The sequence below is a fragment of the Hyla sarda genome, chromosome 12 (assembly GCF_029499605.1).
Source record: "Hyla sarda isolate aHylSar1 chromosome 12, aHylSar1.hap1, whole genome shotgun sequence".
Classification (NCBI taxonomy): domain Eukaryota; kingdom Metazoa; phylum Chordata; class Amphibia; order Anura; family Hylidae; genus Hyla; species Hyla sarda.
Window position 1 is genome coordinate 50,013,390 of NC_079200.1, and position 6,000 is coordinate 50,019,389.

Sequence of the window (6,000 nt, forward strand, 5' to 3'; positions counted from 1 at the left end):
TCATAAGTGTGTGCCCGACTACTAGCTCTAGCCGTGAAGTTTAGACTCTTAATGCAGGTGGACTGCTGATCCTTGCACGACCGTTTACATGTATATACCTCAATAGTAACGGGACATTTTTGCTAAAAATTGCACTTATCAGTTGAATGCACCTGAACCCTGTTGGAGTGTCTAATAAATGTTTATGCTAGTGTAACTAAAATGTAAATGGTTATTGTACACAGAAAAATTAGTCTTGTAAAATTAGTCTTGTACCTCTCACATATTACTACACACATAGTACCACAAAAATAATCACTTAAGTGTACTTACCTCACTTAAACTTAGTACACCAAACAAACAACAAAAATATCTCACACTCAAGTAAATGCTTTGGGAATTGTAGCTAATGTTAGTGTCCAATTCCTGCCACTGTCATGTACACTAATTCTCTTCTCTCTCCTATGTGTGCTAGATACCCTGCCTGGCCAGTAGGTGCTCTTGCGAGCTAAAAATAATACACGTAATAAAAGGTAACCTAGGTAAGGTTTATCTGTTGTGTTCTAGGGATGAGAGCGTGTAGCCAATAGACCATAGTAGCCAGTTTTATTGGTAGAAAGCCTCAGGCAAGCCAGTAAAGTTTCCAGTGTACTAAACAGGTAGCTAACATGGCAACAATGTTTAGTGAGATTTAAATTGTCTAGTGAGCTTAGGAAAAAATGCTAAGTAGGATGTATCTCATGTGAATAATATCATCCTGTTACTAAATTCATGAACCAACCAATCCTGTTCATGAGTTTACCCAACCAAATGTACGTACCTCAAAGCAAATGTTAAGTAGCCCAGACGTCGAGGCCGATTTATTTTAAGTAAGGGGGTTTGTGTTGGCGCCATACCGTATTGCATACCGTACCTAGTGTAGAGGTCCCCAAAGTCAGAGTAACTACGCTCAGGTAGGGTCCCTCAGGTGGGACAGCCCCTAGTCGCCTCTCCTTAAGTCTAATTCTTTAATGCTAATAACTGTATAAATTTAATAATAGTATATATCTAATATAATGTATAGTACTTACCTTGTTTAGCGTCGCAGGACCTTCGGTCATGTGACCATGTTAATAACCTCTATGGTATGTTGGAGGGCCTTAGGAGGTCCTTGGGTCACATGTTACTCATAATCCTTCGTAATGGTGATTGACATCAGTATTGGACCAATTAGCACTAGTCCAGCCCCTGCTCATATAAGGGAGCTGTAGCCAATTATCACTCTCTTGGGTTGCTGCTCTCGTGGATGCCGGACTAGCAGGACGGATCTGCACAACTTTCAAAGACACACTAGGCCTCAAAACCTACCGGCATCAGCAGAACTAAAACCGTGAGTTCTAAATTACCCCCGCTAAAGCTAGCGTGACTACTGGACCGCAACTAATCCCCTAAATCCAGTGGAACAGCACATAATACTTAAAGACTATAAATTGCTAAAGTCCCAACCTTTGTCAATCTCCAGAGAAAGCAGATGTATGCATAGAGACTGTTCAGTTTATGAAGCTTGTAGAAAATCTTCAGTAAAAGTTATACCTGTTTCAGAAAACTCTCCGGTTGTGGACAATCTATTATTATCTACCTCCCTATTGCTCTTGGGAAGGGTGGTGGTAGGACAAGCATTACTGAGGAGCCCTCACCCTGGCGTCACGAATAGCAAGGGTTAACAAGCACCCTTTAATTACCGCACAGCTACACTCCCCATACCCTACATCCTCCAAGCTATCACAGTTATAACCAATCAACTGATCACGAGTTGTTATTCTGATCACAATAATGGTTTAGACTATAGTCAGCCATTTTGGACATTTAAAGCATAGTTTTTTTGTTACGTCCTAGACCATACCTCCAACTTTTGCTGAAAACATAGAGGGACAATCCACTCCCCTAACAAACCCATTGCCACATCCTAACCACACCTTCAGTCACACCCTAACCCTGCCCTCAGTCATGCCCTAACCATGCCTGCAGCTGCAGAATGGGAATACGTCTTTAACAGCAGTAAAGTTGTCAGTCTGTCACCTAAGTTTAGGAGGATGTTCTATACTGACAGACTGACAACAACCCTCATCATTACCACTACAGACCATATAAGAGATTACATACAGTTATATTAGGTGACTGACAACAACCCCCATCATTACCACTACAGACCGTATAAGAGATTACATACAGTTATATTAGGTGACTGACAACAACCCCCATCATTATCACCACAGACCAAATAAGTGATTACATACAGTTATATCAGGTGATGTCTTTTCTGACTGGCGTCCTTCACTTTCCTTTTTCTTTTCCAGATCAGAAGCCATGATGATTTCTTCCAGCTATGACTCCTCTCTCGAGAAAATGTCGAGAAAAACACATTTTCAACTCTGCATCTTTTTCAACAACTATAATGGCCCAAATTCTAATAATTCCGTAGTCAGAAAGTCCCTCCCATTGCATAGTTAGGTCACTTCAGAAAGTACACAGGTCCCTTCAGGTAGTTACCCCATCACATAGGTGCCCCGAGTAGGTAGCACCCCAGAGAGAGTTGCCTCAGTAGGTAAATCCCCCAGATAGCTGTCCTCTGTATGAAAACTCTCATATGAAGATAGTAGGTAGCCCCCCCCCCCCTAATATGCTTGGTAGTTAAGTCTCCATAATAGCTAGCAGGTAGTAGAGGACCTACCATATTTTCTAGGCAGCAATATAGTAGATAGCCCCCCACATTAGGTATGCAGCAATCTCCCCCAAACTAGGCAATAGTTTTCCCCATAATAGGCAGAGGTCCCCTATAGTAGGCAGAAGTTTGCTTAATAGTCTCCCTATAGTAGCAGCAGTTCCCACCATAGTAGCAGCAGTCCCCTCTAGTAGGCAGCAGCAGAGTCGTCCCCCCACCCCCTAGTAGGCAGCAATAGAGTTTCCCCCATAATAGGTATCCACACCAAAAACATTTGACCATAACAATTCACATAAAAATATATTTTATTAGATAACAAAGACTAAAAACAGACTATATTAAACAATACAAATAAATAGGCACAACAGAATACTCAGGCAGAAGAGTGGAGGTTGGGAGTAAGAAATATCTCATACAATGATGTCCAATAAATAGGGATGCATGTACGCCACATTGTATATAGACTGTGAAAAAAATCTTAGGATAAATATCCAGGGCCATACACAGGATGTGTGCAAAATAGCAAAAAAGTGCAACTATCCATAGGTTTGTTGGACAACACTACCATACTGAATAGTCAAATGCATAATCAAAGCAAGTAGCAGAGCCCCCTGATGAAGCTGACCGAGCGAAAAACGCGTTTGGGGTAGGAGGTGAGGGACATTTGCCTGATAGGATGCATGATCAACTATCTATTGTGCTGTTTTTCTCCCTTATGTGCCACTGCCTTATATGCTCTGCTACTTGCTTTGATTATGTATTTGTCTATTCAGTATGGAAGTGTTGTCCAACAAACCTATGGATAGTTGCACTTTTTTGCTATTTTGCACACATCCTGTGTATGGCCCTGGATATTTATCCTAAGATTTTTTTCACATGCTATATACATGTGGCGTACATGCATCCCTCTTTATTTGACATCATTGTATGAGATATTTTTAACTCCCAACCTCCACTCTTCTGCCTGAGTATTCTGTTGTGCCTCTTTATTTGTATTGTTTTATATGCTGTCTTCTTTTAGTCTTTGTTATCTAATAAAATACATTTTTTATGTGAATCCTTTTGTTATGGTCTTAAGTGTTTTTGGTGTGGATATTTTTGCAGACCATACTTTATGGAATCTCAGATTGTCAATTCTTTTTGGGTAATTATTAATCCCCATAATAGGTAGCAGCAGAGTTTCTCCCATAGTAAGCAGCAGCAGGGTTCCCCCATAGTAGCAGCAGTCCGGGACGGTTGGGCGGTATGTCCTAGACATATATTATATGAATTGGTGGACTGACTCTTGCTTGTTCTGCCCTCTCTCTCTCCTTCTTTACAGATTATACATGTTACTACTCAAAGCAATTATGCTAGGCCAGGACATTGGGTAGCCAGAGTGGTCATAGTAGTAGTAAGTGTATAAAGTGGGACTCTGACTCTGACGCAGAATCATATTGACATGTCAGAACATTTGATGGTGGGGTCTGGGTGCTGGGACCCCCAGATCCCCAAACAAAAGGGGATAAAAAATAAATGATACTCACTTACCTTGGTCCCCCTGCAGCTCTCATTCTGGAGACTTCTCTCTCCTGATCTATGCTTTGTCGAACTTTCAAGATGAGATGTGGAAGCAGATCTCATCAGCTGAGGTGGGACATCCATGAGGCCACTGATTGGCTGAGCAGGCAGGTCCTGCTGAGACATCTTGTTTTGGAAGTAGCAAGGAATGGCGGACAGTGAGGGTCTGGAAGGTGCTGAAATGCGAGCTGCAGGGGGACTGGAGTAGGTAAGTATCATATATTCTTTTATTTTTACCAGTGCCTAAGCAGCATATAAAATAAGTTTGTTTCCTGACCACATTAATATGAAAACTTCTACGAGCTTGTGCATGGCTCTGCTTGGTTTTCGAAGAGATCAAAGCTGGACGGGCACATTGTTTTGGACCCTTTGTTTCAGTATCTTTTGGAGGTCTCAACATCCAGTGACATAGGTTACATATGTTACTATGACATATAAGAAGTTTTCTAATAACTGGTATACAAATGATGCAATGCTGGCTGCATGCAGTAAGACTTATGTCATTATGTAATCAGTAAACCAGAGTTCAGTCATATCCCTTTACAGTCACTATGTGTAATGGGAGGCGCGGGGAACACTACAGTTGTGCCAACCTGACATGTCAGACATCATAGCAATCATGTACCTGTCTCACAGTCATTAAGTTGTTGGACATCTTTTTATTGCAGGATGTAATAATACAACAGGGTTTATGACTTTTGGGTTAATGACAATTTTCAAGAACATTTTAGAACACACAAGAACTTGTTTGCAGAAGGCTAGATTTTGAAGAGAGGGCGATACTTTCCTCAGGAAACAATATGACGTTGACCTCTCTGCCTGTCAATTGAAAAATAGTGTAATTGTGAGAGCTAGCAGGGTTGCCAAGAAAACCCCAGTCTCAAAAGATACTGACTCGTTACCATGTCAACCATTGTGGATGTTACTGATTCTAATTTCTCAAACATGTGTAAGCAGCCAGGATGGGACTGGTCACCATGGCAACAAGGAAACGCAACCAAGGTAACTCGTGTCGTTCTTTCTTATTATTATGTTTGTGTCTGTTTTGCGACTAATTAGCGCCGATTTGAAGATACGAAAAGACTGTTGTGAGCCGCATATGACAAATAAATATAGAATTGCGTAACCTCCCGGCCACTTATACAGAACCGTGGTAATAATGCCTTAACTTTATTAAGTACTACTTAGGGGCTGAAGTAGAAGCAACTTATAAAATATGAATACCGCCTACATACCCAAGGAAGACAGGTATATCGATGACTTTATTTATTTTTTATGAGAATATTTTCCATCAATTTACATAAGAAAGTGTTCTGACAACTATATAAAATAGCTGTCTAGCATGCTACTAAAATAAGTCAAATTAGCTGTCAATAGAAGACTCTGGCAGCGAACGTGGCTGTCACTGTGCAGAGCGACACCACTAGATGCACATGTGGGATGGAAAGTTATACTTGTGGTGTGGAATGTGCTTCAGTAAAGTATTCCTGCTGTAATGCATCAAATAAACTAGCTAAAATAATAAGATGAACTGTACAGAAGCTGTATACAAATAGTGGTAGGAGAGTTTTCTTCAAAATCATTTTCAATGCTGCTTTACTCTTTCTTTAGATGCAGTGGAGGAAAATGGTTACAAGATTATATTTTATATTATTTAACTCCTTGGGTACCTATACGCCCTCAGCCCGCTTTCTGTCTATAACGCGGGGCTACGCGGGGCCACGCTGTGGCGCCGCATCATAGCGGGTCAGGCCCGGCCT

General features: G+C 41.1%; 1 long non-coding RNA gene across 1 annotated transcript in view; it reads right to left on the reverse strand.

The window, feature by feature from the left end:
- The window catches only part of LOC130296735 (uncharacterized), a 38,483-nt gene extending 36,111 nt beyond the window's left edge, over window positions 1-2,372 (reverse strand). Inside the window, exon 1 of the long non-coding RNA XR_008849272.1 lies at window positions 2,256-2,372. This is a non-coding gene — a long non-coding RNA (uncharacterized LOC130296735). The remainder of the gene's footprint in view (window positions 1-2,255) is intronic.
- Between the last annotated feature and the right edge of the window lie 3,628 nt (window positions 2,373-6,000).